The sequence below is a fragment of the Schistocerca serialis genome, chromosome 11, assembly GCF_023864345.2.
Source record: "Schistocerca serialis cubense isolate TAMUIC-IGC-003099 chromosome 11, iqSchSeri2.2, whole genome shotgun sequence".
Taxonomy (NCBI): Eukaryota; Metazoa; Arthropoda; class Insecta; order Orthoptera; family Acrididae; genus Schistocerca; species Schistocerca serialis.
In genome coordinates, this window is record NC_064648.1 from 38,845,571 (window position 1) to 38,858,875 (window position 13,305).

The 13,305-nt window shown below is 37.3% G+C and overlaps 1 protein-coding gene across 2 annotated transcripts in view; it reads left to right on the forward strand.

Moving 5' to 3' along the window:
- The window catches only part of LOC126427372 (histone-lysine N-methyltransferase eggless-like), a 377,652-nt gene that overhangs the window by 9,265 nt on the left and 355,082 nt on the right, over nucleotides 1-13,305 (forward strand). For both annotated transcript variants that reach the window (XM_050089720.1, XM_050089721.1), the window contains exon 3: nucleotides 11,085-11,340. The gene's annotated coding sequence lies outside the window, so the exon portion shown is untranslated. The remainder of the gene's footprint in view (nucleotides 1-11,084; nucleotides 11,341-13,305) is intronic.

Here is a 13,305-nt window from a genome sequence, read left to right on the forward strand (position 1 = left end):
TTGAGTTGCTTCACTACTCAGAGGATATTTCCCTCTGCGTTACTCATGTTGGCAGGTGGTCTCGATTCGAATTCTGGAATATTTACTTCATCTTATTTTGTGAAGGCATTTCGGAACGCTGTGTTTAGTAACTCTGCTTTGTCAGTACTGCCTTCGATAGTATCTCCATTTCTATCGCGCAGAGAAGGCATTGATTGTTTCTTGCTGCTGACATACTTCACATACAACCAGAATCTCTTTGGATTTTCTGCAAAGTTTCGAAACAGAGTTTCGTTGTCGAAACTGTTAGAGGCATTTCGCATTGAAGTCAGCAGTAAATTTTGTGCTTTTGTAAAAGATTGCCAATATTGGGGATTTTGCATCTGTTTAAATTTGCCATGTTTGTTTCGTTTTTCTGCAACAGTGTTCTAACCTGTTTTGTGTACCAAGAAGGATCAGCTCCGTTGTTTGTTAATTTATTTGGTATAAATCTCAATTGCTGCTGATACTATTTCTTTGAATTTAAGCCACATCTGGTCTACACTTATATTATTAATTTGGAATGACTGGAGATTGTTTCTTAGGAAGGTATCAAGTGATTTTTTTGTCTGCTTTTTTGAATAGGTATATTTTTTGCTTATTTTTTGAGGATTACAATATTCAATCTCGCTACGACAACTCTGTGTTCACTAATCCCTGAATCGGTTTTGATGCTTGTTATTAACTCAGGATTATTTGTTGCTAAGAGGTCAAGTGTGTTTTCACAACTGTTTACTATTCACATGGGCCCATGAACTAATTGCTCAAAATAATTTTCAGAGGATGCGTTTAGCACAATTTTGGATGATATTTTATGCGTACCTCCAGAATAAAACATTTATTTTTGCCAACATATCGAGGTAAATTAAAGTCACCTCCAACTATTATCGTACGAGTCGGGTATGTGTTTGAAACCAAACTCAAGTTTTCTTTGAACCTTTTAGCAACTGTATCATCTGTATTGGGAGGTCATAAAAGGATCCAATTATTATTTTATTCCGGAGGCCAACAATGACCTCTGCCCATATTAACTCACAGGAAGTATCTGCTTCAATTTCGCGACAAGTTAAAGTACTTCTGACAGCAACGAACACACCACTGCCAACCATGTTTAGCCTATCCTTTCGGAACACTGTTAGGTTCTTCACTAAAATTTTGGCTGAGCTTATATACAGCTTTAGCCAGCTTTCAGTGCCTATAATAATTTGAACATCAGTGCATTCTATTAGCGCTTGGAGCTCTGGTGCTTTCCCAACACAGCTATGACAATTTACAACTGTTACACCAATGGTTCCTGTATCTACATTCTTCCTGTGTTCAGCCAGCACCTTTGTGATTGATGCCCTTCTTGTGTTTTCCCAAGACCCTCTAATCTAAAAAACCGCCCAGTCCATGCAACACATCCCCTGCTACTCGTGTAGCTGCCTCCTGCATATAGTGAACACCTGACCTATTCAGCGGAACCCGAAACCCAACCACCCTTTGGCGCAAGTTGAGGAATCTGCAGCCTATATGGTCGCAGAATGGTCTGAGCCTCTGATTCAGACCCTCCACTCAGCTCTGTACCAGAGGTCCGCAATCGGTCCTGTCGACTATGCTGCAAATGGTCAGCTCTGCTTTCATCCTGCAAGCAAGATGGGCAGCCTTTACCACTTCTGTTAGCAGCTTAAAACCAGAGAGAATCTCTTCTGATCCAAAGTGATACACATCATTGGTACTGACGTGAGCAACCACCTACAGTTGGCTGCATCCTGTGCTCTTCATGGCATCCGGGAGGACCCTTTCCACATCTGGAATTCCATCCGGTATGCACACACAGTGCACATTGGTTTTCTTACCCTTCTTGTCAGCCAAGTCTCTAACGGGCCCCATAATGCACCTAACGTTGAAGCTCCCAACTACCAATAATCCCACCCTCTGCAATTGCCCGGATCTTGCAGGCTGAGTGGTTTCCTCTGAAACAGGACAGGTTACAGCATCTGGCTCAGCGACAGTGTCAGCCACAGACATCACCTGGAACTTGTTTGTCAGACTAACCGGGGAGGCCTTACATGCGGCCACCTGGGAAGTCTTTTGCTGCCTACTTTGCCCTGGGGCAACCTCCCACTCGACCACAGGTGAGGGATTCAGCCTCAGTGCGAGCAGTAACTGGGTTGGCCACCGGTGAGGACCAATCGGAGGACTCTGACACGCTGGATGTCCGTTGGATCCAAACAGCTGGCCCACAACGGTGGTGCCTATCCACTGTAGCCTCAAGCTGTGTAACCAAAGCCATCACGGCCTGAAGCTGAGAGCGAAGTGTCACCAACTCTACTCGCATCCGTACACAACAATCACAGTCCTTGTCCATACTAAAGGCTGTGGAAAACTAAACTATGCAGATAAACGGACTATCAGCATGTGCTGTGCAACTCTACTCTAGACCCAATGGAAATGCATGAACTGTGTATAGTAATACACAGATATTTGAAAACCTAAATACCGAAGCACTCAGGTGAAACTAAATAATTTACCCCTGATTAGGAACTTGTAATATGTCACAAAATCGGTTTACTTTCCAACGCAAATGAAAACATGACAACTGTGACTGTTAGATATTAAATTTACATGCAGAAACTCAAGAAACTAAACTATTAAAGCACACAGATGATACAATAAAATTTTCCCCTGGTTAGGAACTCGTAAATGACTCAAAAGCGGTTACTTCCGTGTTGCTGCGTCTGCCTCGGTGGGCTACTGCTGCCTGACTAGACCATGTATTACTGTCCGTGAAAAGTCCGTCAACGTGTCTGTTGAGACTATACTTTATTTGCTACTTATTGTCATGTTTTTATCATCTGCAAACAAAACAAACTTGGCGTCTGGTAACATTAATGATGATAGAACATCGAGATATACAAGGAGGAGAAACCTTGAAACACTACATGTTATCGGTTCCCAGTTGGACATGCCTGATAGCTTTATATGTCTGTCATTCCTATTGACACCCTTTGTCTTCTGTCAGAGATATAGCACTTGAACTATTTTGCAGCATTTCCTGTACACTAAATATTCAGATTTTCTTAAAAGAATATTGTGATGTACACAGTCAAATGATTTTGGCAGCTCAAATTTGTACCAGTAGCGTGCAGTTTATTATCTAATAAATTAAGGGCATTCTTACTGTATGTGTAGATAGTCTTGTCTATATTGGTGCCCTTCTTTACAGTTCCAAACTGACTTTGACCATACATTATTTGTTGTCAGATAGTTAATGTCCCTGGTCATCAGTATAATGGTAAGACATATTTAGAAACCAATTATTGAACTGCAAACCATTTCCAGGAGCAGATGTTAACTCTGGCCATAATTTGTTATGAAATACAGACTGAAGTTGAAGAAATGGCAGCAGATTAAGGAGATAGGAATAGGATAAGAAAGGAAAAAAAGGGCTACACAGAGTATTTTGAGAGTTTCAGTAGGAGCATTAGACTACAGCTTACTGAAATTGGTGAAAAAAATATAATAAAAGGTATATGAGACTTTGGGAGATGAAATAGTGAAGGTAGCAGAAGAAAAGGATAAGACCCAGCAGAAACATTTGAACAACATGGGAGGTGCTAACTGTTGTCAATGAAAGGAGAAAATATAAAATGCACCAAAGTAAGGAGGAGAAGATAGATGCTGCTGCATATAAAAATAGTAAAGAAACCTTCAGAGAAAAGAGAACACTTGAATTAACATAAAGAGCTCAGATGGCAAGCCAGTACTAAGAAAAGAGAGAAAGCTGAGAGGTTGAGAATTGTCTAGAAGGTGCATCTTGAAGTGCTCAAATTTTTCAGAACTGGATATTTTTGTTTATTTTGAATTTACTGATTTCTCATACATTTAAGTAATGCATACAAGTTGTTATATAACATTTCTCTGTTTTAGTGTGTCTGTAACGTACTGTGTCCATATGGACACGAGGCACCATGGTACATATTGTAAATGTAATTCTTTGGCACTGAAATTCAATTACTGGTATTGTTATTAAGCAGGTTTTAATGCAAAATGTGAACAATATGATTCTTATAAATCAGTTTATAAAAACAAACAAAAGTTACTTCACACTCTTGGATTTATTGACATGTGTGGTATACTTAAAATCATTCTAGACACAATCCTACATTTTATGCAAAGTGCTGAGGACTTCTGCTTGCTGTAAAAACTGACCCATCTTCTCTTTTTCTGTTTTCTAGATGTAGTATTTTGTGACATATCTTAAATCACTTGGAACACACAGTTAGATAGGACAGATAGATCTGTCTGCTCCTTTTATGGGATTCATATATCTCTCTTTTGGTATACTTGTAAAACTTCTCTCTTGAATTCAAACTGAGTAGTCCTAGCTCCTGTTCCTTTCTTGGGCTCCCAGGCACCATGTACAAATATGTCAATCAACCATGAAAGTAAAGCCCAGTACCATTTCTTCTTGGAATATTTATTATGCACGTGGCAATATTTTCATCTATCCTATCTGTTGTCCTCGTGTTTATTATAAGCTGCAATAATCTGAGGATATTGTGCTTGAATTGCCTTCTTCTCTTTTGCAAAGTCTTTTACAGATGATATCAGTTCCATTCCTTCATCGTTAGATGCTGCAGGAACTGCTGAATTTGCCATGCATTTTGTGACAATGTCGTTATCCTGAGGAACAGAAAATTCAAAATATCCCCTCTCAGTTTTAACAAACTTTTGCTTTGAAGAAGTGGGGAAGATTTGTGAACTCATGTTTCCTCTAACACAGCCTCTTCCTCCATAACATTCTTCTCTTAGGGAAGGCAAACAGCAAATACTCTAAATAGGTTGTCAAAAATGAAATGGAATGATACTTACTTTGCTTCCAATGTTAGATCATCTATCACCTGAATGGTTTGGGAAGTAGGCTTACCAAATTGTTCTTCATATGTTGCATTTGCATTTGGTGATTTTCCTTGACAAAAGGGAAGACTTAAAAGATATCCAGAAGTGGTGATTAACACTGTGCTTTATCTACAAATAATACTGATTTGTCCCTGGTAAATTGCTTGCAAGAATGTCTTCCAAAATAATTTAATTATATTTCATCATAAGACAGATGTTGCCGAGGAACAAAATCCTTATTACATTTGTCTCTTCCCCTGTCATCCTCAGCACCTGAATATAATTGCTCGATCCAGGCACACTACGTAAGTTCTGTAAGCCTGCACAGTCAGATCTGGTTGCCGGCCGCGGTGGTCTCGCGGTTCTAGGCGCTCAGTCCGGAACCGCGCGACTGCTACGGTCGCAGGTTCGAATCCTGCATCGGGCATGGATGTGTGTGATGTCCTTAGGTTAGTTAGGTTTAAGTAGTTCTAAGTTCTAGGGGACTGATGACCACATATGTTAAGCCCCATAGTGCTCAGAGCCATTTGAACCATTTTGAATCAGATCTGGTTGCAAAGATTCCGTGAGGCCCCTGTTATCAAACAAAAGATAAAAAGAAACAAAATTGATTTTGATCCTTTAAAAATAATCTCTTCATAAACAAAACTTTAATCTATGGATAACAATTTCTCTAAAATGATTCTCTTAATAAACATATTTAGCCTTACTACAAATACTTTCACTCGAAGAAACAAAGAACTTTTCCATAAAACAATGCACACTTCACATCAGTATGCTTCATTGCTATTGCCAAAGCACTACCTACAATACAGACTGTCACAAACACAGTGGTAATGGTAACAATGAAGTGTTAAAACAATGAATGCAGAGTTGAAAACCACTCTGACAAAATACATGATTGCCAATGTGAAAAATAACTGTTAGCTGACAACAATGAAAGGACAGAACTTTTAAAGACTTGTGTTCACATGGACAATGGGTAAGTTAAGGGATAAAGGAACTATTACACAATAATATAGAGAGGGAGGAAGCAGTGAAGGATGCAGAAGAGTTTCACTGAGTACTCAGAGATCAAAGTGAAAAAAGACATCCAGAATGTACAGCAGTCCCTCAGAATTATAAAGATCCCATTGAGAAACAACCATGACAAAACTGTCCCACTTGGCAGATAAGGTATATGAGAAAACTGAAATACAGTCAGACTTCAAGAATAATACCAGAGAAAGCAGTCGTTTAACAGCTGTCAGTATTACAGGAACATAAGTATCAAAAGCATTTTTGTAAAATACTAATGCGAGCTATATACAGAAAAATGGAATGAATGGAAAATGTGACCTTGGGAAATCATTGTGGATTCTGTAGACATGTGGGAACAAGGAGGCTATATCGAACTGTTAGAAAATAGATTGAAGAAAGACAAGCATGCATTTGCCTGGAGAAAGCTTTTGAAAGTGTTGCATGGAATATATTTATTGAAATTTTGAAATTATCGCAGATAAAATACAGGAAGCAGAAAGTTATTTACAACATAAACCAAATTGAATTTAAGAGACTTGTATGATTGGTAGTTTTCGAGAAGTGGTTAATACAGATTGTAGCCTTTCCCCACATTATCCACTCTTTATGCAGAGAAATCATTAAAGGAAATCAATGAGAAATTTGGAAAGGGAATTCAAATTCAGGGAGAAGAAATAATAAAAAAAATGAGGTTCGCTGATGACATTGTATTTCTGACAGAGGTGTCAAAGTATTTCAAACACCAGTTGAAGGGAACGGGCAATCTCTTGAAAATAAGTTATAAGGTAAATGTGAACAGGGCTGAAATATAAGTAATACAGTGTAGTCAAATACATTTCACTGATATTGGGGAATGGGATTAAAAATGACTAAGCATATTAGACAGGTTTTGCTATTTGGGCAACAAAATAACATGCAGTGTCTGAAGCAGTGATGATTTAAAATACACATTGGAGACAATGGGAAGAACTTTTACAAAAAGAGAGGAACTTGTTAATACTGAATGTAAATTTTAGTCTTGGGAAGACTGTTCAGAAAATATTATAGTGGAATGTAGTCCTCTATGGAAGTAAAACCAAAAGATAAGCACTAAAGACAGGAAGAGAATTACCTTTGAAATGTGGTGCTACCAGAGAATGCTAAAGAGTTCATAAGTAGTTTGGATAACTGATGAAGGGTTACTGAAGAAAATCAGGGAGAAGAGAACTTTATGGCACAAGTGTTGCATCAACAGTTTTGATTTCACTAGGCTGCTTGGTTGTGGTCCTGATGACATGTAATGCCGTTGGAACGGGTATCGAGCCCATAACTGTGTAACACTATGAACAACCCCTGTCTTGGTTCTCAGATCTCTTCCTGTTGTGGGGCAGGGGGATATTGTGGTACTAAGGCATCTGTAACATTATTGGGGGAGAGGTTAGTTATAGGGAGGGAAGAAAACATAACTCTGTAGGAATACCAATCAAACGTAGTACATACAAGGTGAGTTAGGAGAAAATGGCCATGCTTTGGTGGGTGATAATGATTCTGAACAGAAAACTTCATATGGACATATCCCCTATTCCAAATGGTTTCCGAGATAGAACGCATTAAATGTGCAGTATTTATTTTCTGTATTATTTGAACATTGTCATTGTTTGCAGTGTAATACAGTAGTGTAGAGGAAGCTGAGATGAACAATTTGGTGTGGGACTCTTGTGGTCTGTCAAGTTGGGCAAACTGCCTCATATTAATTGAAAAAAGTCTCTCTCTCTCTCTCTCTCTCTCTCTCTCTCTCTCTGTGCGTGTGTGTGTGTGTGTGTGTGTGTGTGTGTGTGTTTTTGAGATTTTCAGTATTTTCATGCTCTTTTTATGCAAACTGTCAGTCCTAGAGAAAAAATGATTTAATGTGATTTAATTTCATACTGTGATGTGTGTTCACTGAAGGTTGCAGTTTTTGAGTTATTCAGTAAAAAGTGCAAAAGTTATATCAAATGTGTTTTGTCTTGGAAGCTATTTGGAATAGGAGGTAAGTTCATATGAAGTTTTTTTGTTAAGAATCATCACCACCCCTCAAGGAATATCTTTCCTCTTGACTCACCCTGTACATGACAATCTTTTAAGTACTGTGGATTGGTTTTAGGTCACACTATTTCCATTAAGGGCAAATTTGTTGCTTGCTCAAGAGTGATTTCACCTAAAAATATATTTATGCTTGCACCTGTAGAGGGTACTTTAAATATTGTTTATAATCAAGTTTCGTATCAAATTTGTATGAATGTGTTAAAGATTTGATTTCATTATATTTATACTCAATTTATACCTTAAAAACCATGTAGGCTAACTTCTTGGCTCTGTATTGTGTGGAGTGTAATGAGTGGCATGGGCAAAGTCTCTTGATTTTTATCTGATGGGGGATGAAACATGACTGATCTAGACATTGAGTTGAGCGCCTGTGAAAAACTCATGTTTATGTTGTTTTAGGAATGTCGTAGGATGTCCCTGACAGATCTTCTCAAATCCGTGAACACTAACAAATACCGTGAAGAGAGAGAGAAAGGATTTGTGAAGCTATTCAAGTGAGGGTTAAAGTGCTCTTATGGTGTCACCAACTCTTCCTCTGCATGCTGATGTTGGCAATTCCTTTCCATAGAACACATACGATCAGATGATAGTATACTGTAGCCAATGAAAATCACTGAATCTAATGAGTTGTTTTGGTGAATGGCATGAATTCATTACTTTTGTTTTCTTGACTCATGTAGTGTGTGATTTGCAGTTATTGACCTGGCTATTATGGTTTGTACAGTGAGTTTCCAAGTTTCATATGTATTTCTTATATTGTATGTTGCTGAGAATATGACAAGATTTCAAAGATACTGTTTTATATTTCATTGTTATAATCTGGTTCAGTTGGCAAAGACATCAAACATGCTAAAGGATAACTGGCTGTGGTAATGGACTGATATGTAGCCTGAAGTCTAGGTTAGGTTGAACTGTTATGGTACAGTTGTGAGTTGTCAAAGTTTACGGAACATTCTGTTGTATGTGACAATATTGTGCACAATATATACCATTATGCCACCACATAATTTCATACACCCTACATCATTGATGACATTTATCAAACACCATTTTCTCATTGTTTCTGCCATCTTGTCTCATCATTAATCATCTTGACTGCAGTTACCAACTGCAGCATGCAATGTGCAAACCTTGCTGACAGTAAAAGCACATTTACTCAAATGAGACCAGTCAAAGGAGGCATTTTTGTTGCCTGATAGTGCTAGTGCAGTAGGAATGCCTGGGTGGAAAATAATTTCATCCAGCAAGAACATACATAATGATAAGTACATATGTTAAAGGGAATTTGCAATAAACATCTGTGCAGCAGACTTGGAAAATTTGATATCCTGTTGTGAAATTTTTGGGACAAAATAGTGATTTGGAAGTGAAATGATGAGTTTAGATAGGATGCAGAAGATTAAAATGATGTCACACCTATCTCATGCTCTCATGTTTGATAAATGTGTATATCATTGTGGAAGTGAAGTGAGACAGTTATTTTTATTTTATTATTATTATTTTTTTTAAAGATACGCCGTAAGACAAATCTGAAAATTAAATTTTGTGCTCTGTGTTTTATATGTAGGGCTGCTGTGGTTCTTAAGACACATGTTGTCTGCTGCTTCTCTTGCCTCTGTAATCATGAAATGAAAGTCTGTAATCATCAAATGTAATAAGTCTTGCAATGTCATACATCCATGTATGTGATTTTTTTTCTGGAGTTGGAGAATGACCCCCCATAAGTAGCAAGTAAAAAGCAGTGTTTTTGCTTGTGTGGGGACCCAGTCTCTGATAGTTTAATAAAAGAATACATTATCTATTGTGGGCTTTATTGTGCTTTATTAAAATCATGCTATTAGCCAATTTTGGCAATGACTCATTATCAAGCACCTGAAATAAATCAACGTGGAAGAGCATGACATGTCTGCACAATCTGCACAATTCGTCATGTATAAATAAAGCACTCCATAACTCACATAACATAACCTGCTACATCACGTATTACATGTCGTGCTCATCACATTCTTTTTTGTCACTTACATGAAACCAGCAGTTGTACTCCATCATAATGTACTCTTAAGTGCAATAGCCTGACAACTAAAACAGCTGTTATGGTATTGTCAAAGATGCACTTAATTCCAAACGTTGTAAACTTATGAATAGCTATGTGTAAATACATTCCATTTCCGGTTGGTATGCCAGATATAGTTGAAGTATTGTGTACTAGGTAATCGGTGACCAAAAGTCATTTAAGGGTACATATATTCTTTGCAGTTCATTAAAATCACATGTGAAAGTATAAATGTCATGACATATTGATAGAGAAAGAAACTATTTATTTCTGGTTTGCCAGATTTAATGAAAATATTCTAACGTAGGTCATCAGTGACTTCAGGTTACATACAGATACACGGAGCCCAGATTATTGACATATTGTACTGACGAATGATTCTTAAAAATACAAAATTCAAACATATTTTAAGTTTAAATTATCTGCGATAGATCTGTGGAATCAGATGACAGTTTATAAAAAAGGAATCTGCAACTACGGGTCTGCCTTTCAATAGGCCAAGATGGGTAGGCTGTGGTAATAGGAACCAATAAAGATATAGGTCTACAAGTACACTTAAAGTCCATTGCAATAACGTTGCACAGAAAAATGAGACAATATCCTTCTCAAAACCACACATATGTATCTTACATTAAGCAAAATGCGCAGCTCAAACCACATTATGCAAAGAAAAATGATGGAACCAAGTAGAAACATCTGGAAAATGCAGGTAAAAATAATTCCAAGACGTATCAGATAAAAGTGTGGGACTTTTATTTATTCAAATACAAGTGCATCAAATTGTTATGCAGCTGTAAGGAAATGGCAAATGGTGGATGTTGTATATATAATCATTCTGTAAATGTAATCCCAAACTTTGTCAGTGATTATCAGCTAATGTGCTCTGTAGCACAATGTATTTATGTAACTGTTATTTCAACAGTTGTTAAACTGTGGAAATATATTACATACTCGTACAGTAACACTGCTTGTCAGACTACTTGATACTGCACATCAGTGAAAATTAGCTATATAGAGTACAGGCATATTTTTAATTTGTTGGCAGATAACAACTCAGGCAGTTGAGCAGAGTGAAGGTAGTACTTCCAAGACCTTGAATGCACCAGTAGGGATGATGACACATGATCCAGAGTGCACTGAAATGAACATGCCCAGTTTGGAGAACTTCTGCAGTGTATGAAATTAAAGTTTGTTTCAGTTGTGAATATGGATGCTGGACATGTCATCCTTGAATTTGAACAAAGTCGTTGATGTCACTCCCGGACATGGAACATTGCTATCTCACAATCCCATGTGGAGTGGTTAGTGTCAATGATCGCATCATTGTTCTGTTTCATTAATCTTCATGTTGTTGTAACTCCATCATTTATGGGTGAACATGTAGTTGTCTAAGATGTTGGAAAAGGAAACAGCTAGTGGGAATTTTGAAGAAAGCACTGTATAACTTTCTTTGTTCAATAGGATTATATCTTCAGAGGCTTATAAAAATTGAGTGTTCTTCTTTTCTGATTTTTTTTCTGGAATTATGTTCATTGATCATAACCATTATATAAAGATGACTATTGCTAACTGTTAATCTTGAGCAAATAAGCACTGACTGTGTTACCCATTGACTTGTTTCTCATGTGGAGAAATGTGTCCTACATGGCATTTTAGGAATTTTCTGTCAAGCTGAAGTGTGATGCAAAACATTTTACTTTCTGATCTTCCAGGTAAGGACAGAAATGCTCATGATTTCTTGATTTTGTTATGTAGGCTCAAAAAAGCAGAGAAAGGATGATTCTTTTTGTGTACAAAGAAATATGTCATATTGCTGGAAAACAAAAATTTATGGGAAATCTTTGCATACTGCAGAGGCCTCCATCCGGCCTAACCGTGGAATGGTGGTCTTTTGTGCACTTCAGATGGTAGAAAGTGTGACTTTTAACACTTGCATCACAATTATAAAAACAAAAAACTTCTTATAAAAAACATAAAAGGAAAAGCTTAACAGTCTCAGGGTCATTTAGAGGCCAAGTGTGTTGGTGGCTAGTTATATGCATCCTTTTATGGTAAGCTATCTCTGACAGAGCTGCCATACAACATATGACTCATTAATTTTGCACTGGGAAGACAGCATATTTGACATGTGTGTTATGTTTTGTCTCTGATGACTGGTAGTGCAGTTGACTTCTTATGACTTCAGTGTCATTTGTATACATCTTTTAATTCTTTGACTTGAAGTATAGCATTGTGATTTTGACTGCTTATCCACATTTACATTGTAAAATGTCTTCATAGCTGAAACTGTTCAGTAATACAAATGAAAACAAAGTGAAAAGAAATTTACCCCATTCAGTAACAATTAGTGTGGAAAAAAGCTATTTAAAATGATTAAAGGCTGCCCATCTGCCATAACCAGATGAGATGCAAAAATATCAAAATGTAAAATTTTTAGCTGTAATCCCATGCAATTGAATTACACATGATTCTTAACTGTAGCCAAGAGGTTGTGTTATACAAGAATCGGCAGAGCACTGAAATGTTGAACATTAGAAATTATGAGAGATGATGATTAATATTGTTTGTTAGTTGGAGCTTCCCTAAATACAGGCAGGAAAGATAGTAGAAAGCTGGAAAATAAAGTTCATTCTTGAGGAATGGTGAGCACTGATGGGATTGGTAATTGTTGAGATATAATATTTGACAGTGACAACAGCTGTGGAAGCATACATTTACATTTAACCACTGGGATGTTTGTGCTGTCCAGCTGTTGCAAGCTTGTTCAGCGATGCAGAACGCTACCTGATTCAACACGCACATTTTGTTATCTACTAATGTGAATGTAATGGGTTCTCTCTTGCAGATTGAAAACATCCCTAATCAAACAGATGTATCCTACTGAATAAATAAATAAATAAGTATCCTTTGGGAGAACTAAGGTGCTACCAGATAAATGCTATTTGGAGGATAGACCAAGAATAAGAAGCCTTAAAATGCAGTGGACATTAAGAGAGAGATTTATAATGTTACAAACTATACACAAATGAAATGAAGTTCAACGGTAGTTACCTAAGTGCTTCTGAGCACATGATGCATGACTCTTGCAGAAAGTAACTAAAACATGCAGGAGTGTTGGGACTGTATGTTTTAAACTTTTGTAATATTTTGCCTTGTCATTCCAAGGAACATAGCCTCTCTGTTACCACAGAAATATGATTCACTCCTTTGCTAATTCAATTACTAAGCAGAAATCTAAGCAGGACAATGAGTTAATATGCTTCAAT